The following is an 18,235-nucleotide window of genomic DNA, read 5'->3' as shown; positions in this document are numbered from 1 at the left end:
TCATGCTCTTTACCAGGACCTCCTGTCATAAAACAACTCATGGCAATGGTTACTATGGTGCCTGGCCAGGGTGGGCAGTTTCAGTCAGTGTCCTTCTCCTAACAGATCCACTTTTAAAATAATGAAAAATTAAACAAAACTCAACAAAAGAGCCTCTAACCTCAAAAGCTTTTACATTGCAAGGGAAACCATAAACCAAACTTTAACCTTGGAATGGGGGAAAAAATGTTTGCAACTGAATTTAGAAACAAGGAATTTATCTCCAAAACATGCAAACAGCTCATGCAGCTCAATACTGAAAAAACAATCAACCCAACAGAAAAATGGGCCAAAGATCTAAATGGACATTTGTCCAAAGAAGGCATCCAGGTGGGCATAAAGCACCAGAAAAGCTGCTCAGCATCACTAATTACTGGAGAAATGCAAATCAAAATGGCAACAAGGTATCACCACACACCCCTCAGAATGTCCATCTTCTCAAAGATCTACAAAGATTAAATGTTCCTGAAGGAGCGGAGAACAGGGAATCCTCCTACACTGTGGGCAGGGAAGTAAATGGGTTGGTGCAGCCATGAAGTAAAACATTATGGAGGTTCCTTAAGACATTAACTATAGAGTTACCACATGGCCTGGCAAGCCCACTCCTTGCCTTAGATCCGGAAGGAAGATTCATTTTAAATGACACGTGCACCCGTCTTTTCAGGGCTGCACTATTGACAATATCAAAGACAGAGCATCAACCAAAATGTCCATCCACAGAGAAATGAAGAGTAACTAGTCCTCTATATACTGGAATACACTCAGCCATTAAAAGAACGAAAATATGTCATTGGCCGCAGCATGGATGGACCAAGAGATTTATCATATTGGGTGAAGTCTGTCAGAGAGGCAAAGAGAAATGTCTTGTCACTTACAGGTGGCATCTATAATTTTATTCAAATGAACTAATTTATAAACAGAAACACACAGAGTTAGAAAACCCCTTATGATTATTTTTTATTTTTTAAAAAGGTAGGGGAAGGGAGACATTAAGATGTTGGGATTAACATATACATCAGTTCAGTTCAGTTCAGTCGCTCAGTCGTGTCCAACTCTTTGCAATCCCATGAATCGCAGCACGCCAGGCCTCCCTGTCCATCACCAACTCCCGGAGTTTACTCAAACTCATGTCCATCGAGTCGATGATGCCATCCAGCCATCTCATCCTCTGTCGTCCCCTTCTCCTCCTGCCCCCAATCCCTCCCAACATATACATAGTACTTATCAAACAGATAATCCAAAAGGACCTAGTGAATAGCACACAGAAGTCTACTGAACACGTGGAAGGAACCGAGATGGGAAAATAATCTGAAAAAAAACAGATAAACGTTCATGTATAACTAAACCAAGTTCCTGTATACCTATAACAAACACAACATCGGAAATCACCTCTTCTCCAATAGAAAATGAACGCTAAACTACAAAAGAAAAACAACAGTGAAACATTGAGAAGTGCTGTTCTCTAGTGGCCACTTTTGGTAACAACTGAAAAACCTGTTCTCATGGGCACTTAATGGTCACCACGTCTGTGGGGCTGTAAGTAAAACACACCAACCCTCAACAAACGTCCTTGGGTTGGTAACGGAGAAGGAATTCAAAACACAGCAGACAGTCAAGAGGACGATCTCGGGGGGTCAGTTTTACTCTCACTGTTTTCTAAAAAATCACATGAACATATTTCAACATGGTGAAACCTTAGAGAAATGCAAATCAAAACTACAAGGAGGTATCACCTCACACAGGTTAGAACGGACATCGGCAAGAGGTCTAAAACCAATAAATGCTGGGAGGTTGTGGAGAGAGGGGAACCCTGCTACAGTGATGCTGGCAATGTCAATGGTTAACAGCCAGTACACAGAACAGCGGGGAGGTTTCTCAAGTAAAAAGTGAATGAAATTAGGACACTCCCAGAGAAAAAAAGAAACTCCACACTGATTAAAGAGCTAACTAGATGGCCAGTAATCTAAATCTCTTGAGGAAAATATAGGTATAATATGCTTTGACATAAATCACAACTTTTTTTGGTCTACCTCTTAGAGTGATGCAAAACAAAACAAAACTAAACAAATGAAAGACCTCAGTGACTTTAAAAGCGTTTGCTCAGCAACGGGAACCATAAGCAGAAAGAAAAAGACAACCCTCAGCTTGGTAAAAATTAAGTGACTATTGATTGTTGAATATTAAGTGCCCATGAGCACAGTTTTTCCAGTTGTTGCGAATGCACTTGAATCATCCAGAAATCATCCCCCTCCCAGGTCCCTGGACAGACTGTCTTCCACAAAACCAGTCCCCAAAATGCTGGGGACTGCTGCTCTATAGCATAACAATAAGAATATACCTGACAGAACTCACCACTACAGTAAAAACTGGCTATATATTAAACTTGTTTTTTTTTTATTTTTCAATAACAGCACGATGTTTCTTATATAGAGTTACAACACCAATACAAATTAGAATACAAATTTTTTTCAAGGTGAACTAATTACGTTTTGGGGGGAAAAAATCCAGAAAGAAAACAGCATTTTACTGTTATTTATTTCTAGACATATTCAGGTTCTCTGGGTATTATTTTAGCCCTGTATTACGTGCTTTATCTCTATTTACTGATAATAAGAAGTTTGGAGATTTTTTCCTAAAATTTAAAATAAAGAACATTTCCTATAAAGGAAAGGTTAACAGGTTAACTTTATACTTAACAAGCTCATTTTATTCTACAAGAAGCTACAATAAGAGAAGAAACTGGGCCCAAAGTTAGCAGAAAGAAAGGAATATTAAAAATCAGAGCAAAACTAAATGAAATAAAGACCGGGAAAAAAAAAAAAACAGATCAGTGAAACCAAGAGTTTTTTTCCTCTTTCAAAAGAAAGTGTTTCATCACTTACCACTGGTAGGGACATGGGGGAGGGCAAGCTTCCGTCAGGCACCTAAGACTTTCAGCAGCTCACTTCCATCCTGGCTTCAGTTCCTCTCTAGATCCGGCTGAATTCAATTCCCTTGAAAAAGCAAGAAACACGGTTTGGCTTCATCACAGCGATTCACAATCTCCCTCCTCCTGGAACCTCCCTCCCAGCACTGCACTCTCCTCCCTCCTTCCCCACCTCCAGCCCAGCGGGCTTCACCTGCCCGGACACAGCTGCTCTTCATCCTCAATCAGCACGACCAAGCCGCTCTGTTCCTCTTAAAACAAAATTCACACTTTGTTGTGTTTGTTACCCCTTTGTCCCCTGTCTTCCTAACACACTGAGAGCCCTGTGCCGACGAGCTCTGCTCTCCTTACCACTCACGGATGCTCCGCCCTCAGCGTCTGCACACAGGGCACCTCCCCGCCTTCTCCTCCCCAGCATCTCCCACGACAGACAGACGAAATATAGACATTCATTCTTTCTGAGCTCCCCTCTGAATTATAATTACCTGCAAATTCCCAGGGACTCCAGAAAGCCAGGTTTTATATGGTACCTTCAATAAATCCCATAAAGCCTTTTATGTTAGCAAAAAAAAGAAAAGAAAAACAAAATTTCATTGGAATTTTTGCTCAGTAAAGCCCCAGTGGAAACCCCACTCTCTGCTGCCCAGTCATCCCTCCATCCAGCCAGAGCCGGGGTGTGGTCAGCGGGGCACGGAGAGCACGTGTCCTCAACAATGTCAGTGCACAAACACAGCTCCAGGGTTCTCTCCTCTTGGAGACCCCCTCTGCTTTTCGCTCAGAGATGGAGCATAAAGAAGCACTCCCCTGACTGCTCTTTGCTCCAGAGTTCTGTGCAGCTAGGAGTTACGCAGGATGGACCAGGGGCTCCTGAGTCTATAGTTACAGGGACAGGGTCTTGAGACCCGCTCTGCCCACAGAGACTCCATCACCACACCAGCTGCAGCATCAGAGACACCGTCTGTGTCTGCAGGGAGCATCTGCTGCGTCTCCAATGAGAACTGAATGTTTTCCTGGGCACAATCCTCCCCCTACTCAGATCAGAAGAGAAAGACAGAGAGAGAGAGAGACAGGGAGACAGAGAGAGACAGTGAGACAGAGACAGAGAGAGACAGAGAGAGATATAGTGAGAGTCACACAGAGAGACAGACAGAGACAGAGAGAGATAGAGTGAGAGACACAGAGAGAGAGACAGAGAGAGACAGAGACAGGCAGAGTGTGTGTGCGTGTGTGTCTGACACAAAGTAGCCTGCCAGGCTCCTCCGTCCATGTGACCCCATGGACTTGGCCCATCAGGCTCCTCCGTCCATGTGACCCCATGGACTTGGCCCATCAGGCTCCTCTGTCCATGTGACCCCATGGACTTGGCCCATCAGGCTCCTCTGTCCATGGGATTTCCCAGGCAAGAAAACTGGAGTGGGCGGCCATTTCCTCCCCTAGGGGAGCTTCTTGATCCAGGGATCGAAACCACATCTTGAGTTTCCTTCCAGTGGCAGGTGGATTCTTTACCACTGCACCACCTGGGATATCCCTGACTAAGGACGACTGCTGGTAATTATCCAGATGATTCCAGTGGGGAGTGGAACAGCAGGCAGAAAAGGCTCTCAGCCTTCTCGGTGGTAAGACGTGGTTCAGAATCAACATTGAGATTAGGCATTAATGGGACACTCCGAGGTGCATCAAGAACTTCCTTTGTGGGACTTCCTTGGTGGTCCAATGGTTGACGATCAGTCTTGCAATGCAGGGGACATGGGTTCGATCCCTGGTCGAGAAACTAAGATCCCACAGGCTGGAGCAACTAAGCTTGTGAGCTGCAACTATTGAGCCTGCGTGCTATAGAGCCTGTGTGCCACAACTAAGACGCACCACAGCCAAGTGCATAAATAAATATTTAAAAAGAGGAACTTGTTGAGTCCTGCCCCAGGCCACATGTGTGAGGTCTTGCACCAAGGCCACAGAAGCAGAGCGCAGAACCAAGGTCTCCACCAAAGCGGCCTGAGCCCCTCTGTAGCCTGGTCAAAAGCCCCTGACTTCACCAACAACCCTCCTGACTCCCAATTAAGCAAAGGTGCCCACTCCAGTAAACACCCCATAGCATCCCAGCCAGTCACCTAACGCCAACCTTCCAGCAGGAATTTTTATGTCTTGAGGATATACAAGTTGGCTGTTAACTCATGAACACTGTCAACTCTCCTGACTCTCAGGAGTTGACAGCCAGCTACGTTTGCAGTGCCGCCTCTATCTCTGCTCTTTGTTCTTAAGAAACTCACTCCCTTCTGAAGTGCTCTGTGTCTGTAAATTCTTTCCCAACCCATGCTCACAGCGCCTCAACAATGGTGGCCTATATGGGGATTGCTCTCGGGGGGCTCTCCCCCAGTCTCCTCTGCTCTTGTCTTTTTCCTTGGGCCCTCTGCGGACAGGCAAGTGGCTGTGGAAGCAACTGAGGAACTCCGGCCAGGGCTGCCCTCTGGTGTGTCCCAAAGGCCCACGGCTCACTGTGCCCCGGTAGTTACCACCCAAATGGGTGAGGGGCTCTCTTTCTGACTCCTTTCCAACTGAGGACGAGGCAAATCAACAGTGTGCTGGCATGGGTCAGGCATTTAAAAGCCACTAGGGTGCCTGCTGCTAGAAGACACCGTGGCAGAATTCGGGGAGTCACGGAACAGATCAGGCTATCAGAGCTTCTGCCCCTGAGACAACTTCCGTGCACTGTACGTGCCATGTTGGTTCAAGCAAAACACTGAGCATATTCCCCAGGCCACCACCTCCTAGCGGGATTAAACAGCAGATTCCTCAGCTTGTCTTCTCTGTTTCTTTCACTTTCCCTCCCTCTGGCATGATGTAATTTACAGAGGCCTAGGAGCAGCCTCTGAATCATTCCAAAGAATGCCTTCCACGTTTCAGAGAATCATCAGAAGGTGCGTCACTGCTGGTTCCAGGAAAACTCTTTCCTGAAATCCGGAAAAAATCTTGTCGCATATTAAATCCTAGTTTTCTTAATTAAGGTTAGTGTTTACTAAGATTCACTTCTGAAATACTTATTTGTTGTTATAAAATTTCATTAATAAGAGGACATCCTAAGTTTGTTTCTGAAGACTAACTTCATAAACGATCTTGGGATAAAGATCAGATGCTCCATGATCTACAACCAGAAGATTAACACCAGATTCTAGTCATTCAACAAACTAAGTCAGACGACAAGGTAAACACTGGGCTACACCTAATAAAAGTTCTTAAACTCTTACTTGTGACGTTACTATTACTGCTAGCTATATTGCTTTCTCTATTGCCTATTTTACAGAATTGTTGTCTCTTACATTACCAATTGTGTGACTGAGTCTCTAATGAAATGATGATCTATAGTTCCATATGAGATCAATGATTATAACAATGTAACTGTAGACATGAGAAGTAGCAAAAATACGGAATATTTTCATGGACTATAAGAGACTACTGGTAAGGCAGATATGATCCAGGACTTTTGCTACCTTCATAGCCTAGTCCAGTAACAGTGCACTGAGTGGACAATCAAAGCATCTTCGCTAGACCTGGAAACGAGCATTCCTAACATCATGGGACAAAATGATCACAGTATGCCCCCGAAACCATGGTCAAATCTATGGCCATGATCGGAGCCTGCGACTGGAAACTGGCACTTGCCATCTGCCTCTGCAAAGATGAAATCAGGAGCCACTACAGCTGCGGACCGTGTACACCCGCAGAAGGGAATTCAGGGTAGAAATCACGAATGAGTCGTTCTCTGCTCTAAGAAAAACTGGCAGGACAAGCCTTCAGATAGTTAGGCATTTTCAAATAAAGATTTCCATGAACCCCAATTCTTGCATCTTCTCATACCTAGAGAAGCACCAACATCACAGACCAATGTCTGGCCCTAGATCTCCTGACTAGCCCCTCTTTTAGGCCCCTTGGCAGCTTTTCTACTTCTACTAATCTTCAGGCCATGTATCTCTAACCTTCTTGTCAAGTTTGTTTCTTCTAGAAAACAAATAAAATCTCTAGATGCTCATGCAACAAGGATACCAGCTGGTTGACACACGGACTACGCCAGAACAGGAGGTTTTCTCATTCCATAGACGCTCATCTCCCTCCAAAAATGCACCCTGACACAGTGTGGGCATTGGGACCCAGGACCCCATGACCCTCCTGTCCAGCAGGAAGAAGCCAGAGCGGTTTCTGCCCCTTTCCCCAATGACTTGGGTCCCCAGGTCCCAGGAGAGGATAGGCAGGTTGTTAGACATGAGCAGGTGTAAAGGGGCCAAAGATGTGGCCCATTAATAAGAAGAGGGGGGAACACAGAATCCTGCCCCAGGCCACAGCTGTGAGGTCTTGCACCAAGGCCACAGAAGCAGAGCCCAGAACCAAGGTCACCTCGAAAGCTGACTGTCCCACTTTCTAACTGTTGCCAAAAGCCCCCTAATAGTAACTAAAAAGCTGCCTGACGCCCCATTAGGCAAAGATGCCCGCTCCAGTAAACACCCTATAGCGTCCCAACCAATCACCTAATGCCACCCTCCCAGCAGGAATTTTCTTTGTTTAAAGGCTACAAAAGTTAGCTATTAACTCATGAACACTGCGGACTCTCCCTGGTCTGTCAGCAGTTGCCAGCCAGCTGCGCTCGCAGTGCCCACTCTCTCTCTGCTCGTTGTTTTTAATAACCTCACTCCCTTCTGAAATGCCCTGGGTCTGGAAATGCTTTTCCAACCCGCGCTCAGACTGCTTGAACAGGGTAGACTTGGGAGCTTGGGAGGCAGGTTCCCCATATGAGCAGAGGGACCAGAGGCGCCAGCGCGGCCTTGAGAGGCGTAGGGGGCGCACAGGGCCCGGGAGCCAGTCGTCAAGGGATAGAATAGGGTCAGAACAGAGGGAAGGAGAAGCTCTGCGCCACAGCAGAACCCTCCCAGTGGAAGGCCCGTCCCCAGGAGGGACGCCAGTGGATGGTGCGGACTCCAGCAAGCTCTGAGCTTCCCAAGGGAGGCTGGCGGTTCCAAAGGCTGGATGCGCCTGAGGCCTCTTTTTGCCCGAAAAGCAGAAACTACACAAGTAATCCCATCTCTGCAGAGTCACTCCTCACCCCGATTTCCCCTCCCATCCCCCAGGACAGCAACTTCCTCTTCATCCCCTGCCCGCTAAACTCGTCCCTCGTCTAGATCTTTCTGGGCTCTGCACACTCCTAGGCCTGCCCCATCCTCCATTTCCTCCCCTTCCCACTCCTTGGATTCTGGATTCTTCTGCCCACTATACCCTCCGCTCCCTGGGGCCTGGATCCTTTTCGGCCTCCGTGTGGCCTCAGTTAGATTCACCCACTCCCACATTTCACCGTCTTGCAAACTCCACGGAAGAGCGTTTGGCGCCCCCCCGTGGACACTCATTTTCCTGCAGGGCTTCCGCAGACGCTGGCGGCCCCAACCAGACGCCTTCTGAGAGCAACCCTGCCTGCTCAGCCTGGTCCCAGCTGGAACCTGGAAACCCTGCCCTCCTGTCCTGCCTTCTAGGCCCTACCCCAAGCCCTTCCCTCACCTCCCCAGGGTTGGAGTCCAGGAACCCTATTCTGGCCCCCACCCCCACTCCTCATGTCCTTCCTGTTTTGAATCGCCGGTGCCCTCAGCTCGAGACTTCTGTCTCCTCCACGGTCCTGACATCCCCCACTCCTGCTCAAACTCTGCCTTTCTAGCCCCAAAGGATTCCAGTCTCCTTCTGCAGCCTCTTTCCTGGACCCTTTCTCCACCCGCTCCTCTTCCCAAAGGGGACTCCTGTGTGCCAGGAGACTTGTGCTGCGTATCGCTGACTCCCTCTACAAACAGATGCAAAACACATAGAAACACAGACACACACACACCCGTGTACACACACGCATGTAGGCACATACTTACATACATACACGCAAATGGACATACATGGATACATATTCACACACAAACACACACTCAACCCAGAGATCTCCAACACCAAGGCCTTGATTCTGAGACTCTAACAGGTACTACATGGAGCTCTTCTCTGAAAATCCCGCCCTTGGGCTGGGTCTGGAGAGCGTCCTTTTTTAAGTGACAGTTTAACCCTGACGGTCCTTTGGCATCTTATTGTCCCTCACCTCACCCCAGGTCACAACCCTAAGCTTTCTTATCATTCCTCACTGCCACCTCTGTTTCCAAAGGGTCTGATATAGTTTCCCAGAGCATCTGATCATTTTCTTAAATTTTTTTTTTAAGAGAATTTTTACCATCCAACATTTTGGCCATCAAACAAGTGAAAGGGAAAGTAACCTTATACATCAAGTGATGCCCTGTTACGTATCACCTGCTCATTGGCCAAAACACTTCCTCTGTAGAAAGGCTCCGCCCACGCTGGAGGCTGTAAACTCAGGGTGCAGTCTCAGGAAGCTCACAACTCGAGCTTTCTCCATGTCCTCACTTGTTTCGCTGATCATGGACAAGGTCTTGGAAGTTCCTGCGCAGGTTTTGACAGAACTTCTCACACAGGAGGTAACAAAATTTATAAAAGATATTTTAACAACATGTGGAATGGAGCAATACCTGAGAGCCTTAAATTGGTTGATCCCATACCCTACCAAAGGGATACTGATATTTTTACTACGCAAGATAGCTTCGGTGGCATACAAGTGGCTGGACATGAAATTTTTTAAAAATAAGAGCATATATATATTTGAAAAGATGGGTAACCAACCAACAGAAGTGATTGTGGCTTGATTTCTATTTATATATCCACTTGGGGTCTATAGTATCTTTGTGAACTGTGTTTGGGTTTCTTTTTTCTTTGTGGGGGGAGGGTGGCTTTTCATTTTGTTTCCCCGCTTTGAGAAACACAGGCTTTATTCGGTTACTGCTGGGCAGAGGTTACAAAAGGGCTTCTGGGCTTCCTCTCCCTGGAGGAATGGTTTTTCCGTCATGTCCTGGACTGGATGCTCTTTCGCGGCAGGGTCACCCAGTCTGCTGGGGAAGGGCGCCTGGCTGGCCAGGAAGTTGCCCACTCTATCTGGGGGTCTGGTCAATGGTGGGGGGGCAGGGGGGCTGCCAAGTGAACCTTTAATGGGCATGTGCCCCGTGGGTGCCGACCTGGGAGTTTGGGGCGGGCGGATCCCGACCTGAGGGGAGGGCGAGGAGCCGTGGGGCCTTGAGAGGAGTCAGGGATGCGTGGGCTCCGGGCAAGGGAGAGAATTGGGCGAGAACAGAGGGAAGGAGAAGCTCCACGCCACCCGGAGCCCTCAAAGTGTAAGGAGCGTTCTGGGAGGGAGAGTGTGGACGGTGTGGATACCAGCAAGTTCTGTGCTTCCCAAGGGGGGCCTGGAGGCTGGCGGTTCCAACAGCGGGAGATGTGACTGAGGCCTCTTGTTGCCTCAAGAAATGAAACTGCACAAGAGGCCCCGCCCTCACCCCGCTTTCCCTTCCCTTCACGGAAGGGAGGAACCCGCTCTTCATGCCCTGCCCCCTAGAGCCGCTTCCCGGCTGTTCTAGATCCTTCTGGGCTCTGCCTACCACAGTCTTCGTCATTCTCACTCATCCTGTGCCCTCGTGTTCTGGATGCTTCTGCCCGCGCTCCCCTCTCCCCTTGGCTCTGGCTCCTCTTCAGCCGCCACTGTGCTCTCAGTTTCACTTCCTCACACGTCTCAGCACTTTGGAAACTCAGCGGAGGACATCTGAAGCCCAGAGATGGACATTCCCTTTCCGCCAGGGCTTCCCCAAATGCTGGACGCCCTGCCGAGCTCAGAGCCGCGCTGCCTTTCCCAGCCGGGTCCAGCAGAGCCTGGAAACCCTGCCCTCCTGCCCTATGCTCTAGTCCCACCGCAAGACCTCCTCCTTTGGCCTCCCTCACTTCCCCCCTTTCCCGGCTCCCCCAGACTCAACTCCCTTTTAAAAAAATCTAATGTAACGTTTATTTCATTGTTTATAATGATTGAAGTTGATGCAGATGGACAGGGAAGCCTGGCCTGCTGCAGTCCATGGGGTCGCAAAGAATCGGACACGACTGAGCAACTGAAGTGCACTGAATGATTAAAGCTTACTTTCCATTTACAGTTATTACAAAGTAGTGGCTATATTCCCCGTATTGTATAGTTCATCCTTGTGTCTGTCTTACTCTGGTGGTTTGTTCCTCCCACTCCTTCTCCACTATGTTTAGCCACCTCCCCCACTGGAAACCCCTATTTAGTTCAATATATCCATGGGTCTGCTTCTTTTTTGCTACATATACTAGTTTGTGGTATTTCGTTAGATTCCTCATGGAAGTGATATCATGTAGTATTTGCCGCTGTTTTCTCCCACTTAATAGATTATGTTTAGCCTTTCGTTTTATCTAACCAAAAGTATCTAAAACACACCAACTGGGAAATGAAAAAAGAGTACAAATGAACTTATCTACAAAACAAATAAAGTTATAGATGTAGACAGCAATCTTATGGTTACCTGGGGTAAGGTGGGAAGGGATGAATTGGAAGCCTGAGGTTGTGTATAAAATAGATGAGGAATAACGGCCTTCTGTAGCGCGGGGAGCTCTACTCAGTACTCTGTGATGACCTATATGGAAGAAGAATCTAGAAAAGAGTGGATATATGTATAACTGACTCACTTTGCTATATATCTGAAGCTAACACAACATTGTAAATCAACTATACCCCTAGGGAAAAGAAATTTTAAGTAATGAAAAGAACAAAACTCTCAATGGAAAAGAAAATGAAAGTCAAAGCAAAATACATGTACCAGATACATACCAGTGTTTGATATGTATTATAATAGTATGTATAATAAGAAATCCATATATAATATGGGGTTTCCCAGGTGACACGGTAGTAAAGAATCCGTCTGCCAATGCAGGAGATGCAAGGATGCAGGTTGAATCTCTGGGTCACGAAGATCCCCTGGAGTAGCAAATGACAACCCACTCCAGTGCCCCTGCCTGGAAAATTCCATGGACAGAGGAACCTAAGGGGCTACATAGTCTATGGGGGTCACGGTCAGACGCGTATGTTTATATGCATAATATATATTTTCCGTGGGTTTCCTATAGATAAATTAATGATGTATGGAACGAAACAAGCCCTGAAACCCTTGAACTGTTGGGTTGCCCAGTCCAAGGGATGCTGATATTTGTACTACACAAGATAGCAACCAGTTAAACGTGAATTGTTCAGAAAATAATATCATATACATCTTTTAAAAGATGTTTGGTCGCCAACCAGCAGAAGTCATTATGGTTTAATTTCTTCTTGTATATATGTTCGGAATCTATGCTATCATTACGAAATCTTAGAAGACGACATCGTGTATTATTGTTTAAGAAGCCGCATCATTGAGGGAAGTTAACAGTAGAGATTCGGATATCCTTATTAATTATAAATACCGACTCCTCTGTCTAAGAGAGAGGACTGATTTAAAACTGCGGAGACATCACTAACGTGATAACAAGGATCGGGAGACTCAGATTACCAGCTTGGCGTCCTGTGTTGGCCACTAAACTGTGATTCCCTCCAACACTGGCAAGCATTTAGAAATCGAACTTTTGCTGTTATAAGCAACACGCGCACTCTGCCTTCCTGGCAGTGAATAGACGTGACCCTGGGGAAGTAAAGGATTACGAAACGGTCATGTGGTCTTCTGCCTGGTTCTGTGCTGACTGAGACTCCAGCCGGGTGCAGAGCAGGGGAGGGGCCAGATGGTGAGCGGGCAGGACCCTATGAGGCTTTCCCAGAAAAGATCCCCAGCCAAGCCTTCCGCCTGCCTTTTGTCTGTAGAAAAACTTTCATCAAAGAATAAATTTGGGGACTTCCTTGGGAGTTCAGTGGGTGAAGACTCTGAACTTCCACTACAGGGAATGAAGGTTTGATCTTTGGTTGGGGAACAAGTATCCTACTTGCTGTGCGATGTGGCTGGAAAATAAAAAGTAAAAAATTTTTTAAAAGAATGAATTTAATCAGAGAAGTGAGAAAATGCAGAAAGTAAAGGAAAACAGTCAAACTAGCCAAACTAATAATACTTCAGCCAGTAGACAAAGTCAAGGACCTTTATTTAGTTCCTCTTCAAGGTCTATAGATATTGTTCTGTGCCTTATATGTGAACTGTTTAGCGGATACTGAAACCCCTACCAGGTGGAGGAAGTTAACTGTATGTTGCCCACAAGCACGCCAACCCCAGACCACTTGGAACCAGAAGGTTGATGACGCTGCCTCTTCGTTACCTCACCACCGACCACGGCTCCATAAACACTGTGAGACGCCTCAGTACCACCACCAGGCTGGGACACAGACTTAAGGCGTTGCCTGCTATGGCCCTCTTTGCTGGCCAAACAGTAAAGCTAATTTCTTTCTACTTCACCCAACTCTTCCTTAAAAGTTTCATCCTGCACCACTGTATGGAGGCTGGATTTGGGGAACAAATTGTGCGTTCAATATAGGGTTGACTTACGGGCAGCCCCATGGTGGTCCCCTGGCTTGATCAGACTCTCCGAGGTCATTCCTCCATGCCAGCCGCTTTTGAGAAGGCAGAAGGTTGGAAGATTCCTTCAGCGACCAGGTTGCCTGGGACCCTTATCAAGAAGGCTGAGCTTGACATACCAGGTACTCATCCAGGCAGTGGGGCTGAGTCAGAAGTGGAGGGTGAGGGAGGACCATCCTAGAAGCTGGGGAGGCCACCTTTGCCTTAAAGAAGTTTCTTTCTTTCTCCAGCCTCTGCCAGCCTGAATTTTTCTGCTCCAAAGAATTATTTGGAGGAAGGAGAAAGCATCGGGGATATGGAGACACCTTGGCCAGCATCTGGGTAAGTCTGAGAGAATCCACTCTTAGGCAGGTTGATAGGAAGTCGAGGGGTCCCCAAGGAGAGAGGGGTCTGGAATTCTCAAGCAGGAAGAAAAGACAAACTTTTTTGTGCCCCTACCTTCCTTAGGATTATATAACAATCATGTGTCCTGCTTGAGGACAGTCTCTGAAAAAAACCTTCTGGTTCATCCTGTTACCTTAAGGTGTAAATCATGGGAGTAGGTCTAGTGAGATGTTTACAACCTCCAGACATCCTTTTGATTCAGTGTAATAACTAATTAGTACATAATTCCATTGCTAACACTAGCAATGGGGTACTCTTTCTGCACCCTTCTGATGCCTATGTCAGAAGCTTTCTCTATCTCCTTTATACGTTAGTAAAATTTATTACACAAAGCTCTGAGCGATCAAGCCTCGTCTCTGGCCCCGGATTGAATTCTTCTTCTCCTCCAGAGGCCAAGAATCCCGGCATCTTTCCTGAGGTTCAGCAACAGCCTTTCATGTTGGGGGCTCATCTGGGATTCTTCAGGACAAGGTAAGGATGCTTGGAGCTCTAGTTTTTTGTTCTCCTAGCGAATATGTTTCCTGCTGTAGTTTACTAACTCTACGGTGTGCTTGTGTGAATGAATGACATGCCCTGCGCAAAGCAAGTGAGGAGCCCTTCTCTGTGGTTCCGCGGCGACCTTATACGGCTTATGGCAGAAACCTGTCGGGGATTTATACCATCTGCCAATGCCAAGAGGCACCCAATGTCTCCTTCGGGGACCGACCAGAAATGGACAAAGTGTGTGGACCGAACTCTCCTTTCTCGGTCAAACTTTTCGGTCTCTGATCATTTCCTAACTCCTTGGAATTAGAAGTACTAACCTAATCTGTCAGATCATAGACTCTCAAGGGACTTGTGATCTATGCTGTTACTGTGTACTATGACTTAGGTCCCAAACTTGGATTGGTAGTCAGGAAGCGCCTAGCCTCGCTAGGCATGGAAAGTTTGGAAGCTAGATGAAGCTCTAGCTCCAAAAGCATCTCTGAGGTTAAAGGTTACTCTGATTAAAACTGTAATGGGGTTTTTCTTCTTTGGTAACGCTGGCTTTTAGTGGACCAGAGGAGGCTCTTATACTGGTCTGGTGACGCTTGGAAGGAACATCTCAGTTTTATGTTTGTATCGGTCTTATTGTGGTCAGAAATATATTCAGGGTCGTGCACAGGCACTCAGGTGACGGAATGTTTCCCCCAGCAGTCTCAGCTTGGGAGGCATTCCGGAAGGTTACTCTGATTGCACCCTGGGTGGCATCAGAGGTAAGCAAGGTTTTAATGGTGAGGAGCTAGACGTCAGTCAGGGATGCCATCAGGTCTGCCCCTGGTACATCTCCATCCCGTCTCGGTGGTAGAACCGGGAGGGCTGAGTATGTTGCCTGAGTCGGTAAGGGACAGACTAAGTCCGACCAGGAAAGTAAAGCTTTGGTGCAAAGTCTGTCTACACCCCCATCTAGAGCAGGGAGGGATGCCTCCGGTAGAAAGAGGGCGCTGGTCACTTTTTTTCTCTCTTATAGATGGGAGCTGACAATTCCAGCCTCACCCCTTTGAACTGTATCCTGAAAAACTGGGATAGGTTTGATCCCCAGGGCTTAAAGAAGACACACCTGGTCTTCCTATGTGATACTGCATGACCGCAGTACCCACTGGAAGACGGTGAACGGTGGCCAGTTGGAGGGTCTCCTGTCCTAATGAGGGCTCAAGCTGCCCCCAAAAGGGAGGAACTGTCCCCCTTTGAATGTATTTATGGAAGGCCTTTCTTACGCACGGACATTGTTATAGACCCTGAAGCCTTGGAATTAACTATGTAACTCAGCTCTCAGCTTTTCAACTGGCATAAACAGAGCTCCAGGAGACGACTCCTGACCCAGCCTCTGAGTCAAGCAAGCCTCTATTTGAGCCAGGAACCGAGGTCCTCCTAAAAACATTGGGGCCTGGGGGCCCCTCCCTCGAGTCCCTCTGGGAAGGCCCTTACCAGGTTATTCTTTCTTCTCCCACAGCTCTCAGAGTGCCAGAAATTGATTCATGGGTAGATCACACTCGAGTTAAGAGGTGGCACCCTGACCAGAACTAAGGGACTTTGTTTTATGTCTTTACTTTCTATTCTCTGACTTTGTACTTTTCAGATGGGCCTGAGAACCTGTGTGAGCCTACTTATGCTGACTCCAAAAATCCTGAGTCTGCCGTCTGATCCTCAAGACAAGGCCTTCCTGTCCTGGGCTCACTCCTTTGCTGCATTCGACAATCGGTCTAACTGCTGGGTTTGTGGCGCGCTCCCCTCTTCATCAGTGGAAGGCTTCCCGTGGTGGACATCTCCACTTCAAGGAAAAGACTTTCTCCAGGTCTGCGAATACCTTCGACAACAATCATATGTGATGCCACTTCTTAAACTGATGACATCTAACAACCCTAAAATGGACGGGTGCAACGTGTTGTTCTTTAACTATGGACATAATGTGACGTTTAGTTTTGATTATACATTGTCTCGGTTCAATGACTATTTTGCTACACACAAGGCAAATAGCTCTAAATCTAATGGTTTTTTACCTGACGTTTATCAAACATGGGATGAGGTTATATGGTTAACTCCTGAAAAAGGACATCTAATATCTACTGCCCTATTTTCTGGGAACAAATAGAGCCATCCCCAGAAATTAGTCAACAACTTAAGTTATAGTGATTGAAAACACTTGGGATTTTTGCCTCAGGGAATATGCAATGTAATCATTCCCATGTTTTCCAACCCCACTTCAGGTCCTCCCTTTGTCTGGCCAGGCACTGATTGGGACTGGATATCTATGTCATGCTGGCTTGCTCCAAACGGGACTTATTGGACATGTGGCTCTTACCTATGGGCATGGCGTCCCCCTGGATGGATAGGGAGATGCACCCTAGGTCTAGCCTTTACTCACGGCTTTACGTTTTCAGAGCTTCCAGAGAAGCCTGCTCATTTACCCCACCTTATAACTCGGTGGGCAAGGTCTGTATTTCACTGGTATGATTATTTGGCTGCAGTGTTTGTTCCCTCTTTGGGAACTACAGATGTTATGCTACGAGTGGATGCTTTGACTAGTTGTACTCAACGGGCATTACAAGATTCTCAAAAAGCTAGTTCAGCTCTTAATACTGAACAAACACAAATTAGAAAGGTGGTTTTACAAAACGGATTGGCTTTAGATATTCTGACAGCTGCACAAGGAGGAAGTTGTGCCATTCTTCATACCCAATACTGTACGTATATACCTGAGATGAGCACTAATGTTCCTCATTTTACTAAACACATGACCAAGATGACTGGGGCTATGGATACTCCTGAAGCCTCAATTGCTTCACTTTGGGAGACGTTAACTAGTTCCCCAGGGTGGAAAGCTATCTTGATTACAATAATTCTGATTGTTCTATTTTTGTTGTTTACTCTCTGCATCTGTAACTGTGTGATTGGATTTGTTTCTAGTCCATGAAGGCTTTTAAGTTAGAAATGGCTGTCCAAGCTCCTACGAGTGCCACAGCCTCTTCCAAATCTTCCTTGGGACCCCTGGATGAGAGACCCTCAATACGAGGGTTAGGAGAATATGTTGCCTCAACCACTTAGGGACCACGCCCCTAAACAGCAGGAAGTAGTTATGGAACGAGAACGGCGCCCCTTTCCCTTGGCAACATAATTCTCCTAAAAGCAAAGGGGGGATGAGAGAGTCAATTCCTAGGCAGGTTGATAGGAAGTCCAGGGGTCCCCAAGGAGAGAGGGGCCTGGAATTCTCAAGGAGGAAGAAAGGACAAACTTTCTTTCCCTCTACATTCCTTAGGAGTGTATAACAATAATGTATCCTGCTTGACAGCAGTCCCTGGAAAAACCCTCCTGGCTCGTCCTGTGTCTCAAAGTGTAAATCCTGGGAGTGGGTCTGCTGAGGTCTTTACCACCGCCAGACAGGCTTTTGATTCACTGTAATAACTAATTTGAGAGTATATGACTCCATGGCTAATGCTAGCAAGAGGGTACTCTTTCTGCCCCCTTCTGATGTCTATGTCAGAAGCTTTCTCTATCCCTTTGATACTTTAATAAACTTTATTACACAAAAGCTCTGAGCGATCAAGCCTCGTCTCTGGCCCTCAAGCCTCGTCTCTGGATTGAATTCTTCTCCTCCAGCATCTTTGCGTGATTCAGCATCAACCTTTCCTTAATATACTATAATGAGACTATATTAATTAAATATTAATATAAATTAAAATGTATATAATTTATATTTTTCAATTTACATGAATTTTAAAATTTTTATAAATTTATCTAAAACAAATTTTATATTGATATTTAATTAATATATTATTAATGACAATAAGTACATATTACTATAATTATATAAAATATATGTCATATTTAAATACATTACTTCTACTATATCCTATATATTATATAAGATATATAGAAATTAAAATGTATAATAACATTATATATAATA

General features: G+C 46.3%; 2 long non-coding RNA genes across 4 annotated transcripts; one reads left to right on the top strand and one right to left on the bottom strand.

The window, feature by feature from the left end:
* Positions 1-990: 990 nt before the first annotated feature.
* Positions 991-11,511, bottom strand: LOC136161369 (uncharacterized). The gene is made up of 3 exons (XR_010661717.1): positions 11,401-11,511; positions 2,922-3,032; positions 991-1,347 (listed from the first exon to the last, which is right to left on the bottom strand). It is a non-coding gene; the product is annotated as an uncharacterized lncRNA (long non-coding RNA).
* LOC136161368 (uncharacterized) lies at positions 9,375-17,996 on the top strand. Of its 3 annotated transcripts, XR_010661715.1 has the most exons (5): positions 9,375-9,462; positions 10,898-13,547; positions 13,656-13,746; positions 14,199-14,280; positions 15,908-17,996. It is a non-coding gene; the product is annotated as an uncharacterized lncRNA (long non-coding RNA). The 3 variants fall into 3 exon arrangements; XR_010661716.1 differs by lacking the exon at positions 9,375-9,462 and having other exon boundaries at positions 9,472-13,547; positions 14,124-14,280; positions 15,908-17,964; XR_010661714.1 differs by lacking the exon at positions 9,375-9,462 and having other exon boundaries at positions 9,472-13,547; positions 15,908-17,959.
* Positions 17,997-18,235: the final 239 nt, after the last annotated feature.

This window comes from Muntiacus reevesi, chromosome 2 (genome assembly GCF_963930625.1).
Source record: "Muntiacus reevesi chromosome 2, mMunRee1.1, whole genome shotgun sequence".
Taxonomy (NCBI): domain Eukaryota; kingdom Metazoa; phylum Chordata; class Mammalia; order Artiodactyla; family Cervidae; genus Muntiacus; species Muntiacus reevesi.
Note: the sequence above shows the minus strand (reverse complement) of the source record. Positions and strands in the feature narration are given on the sequence as shown.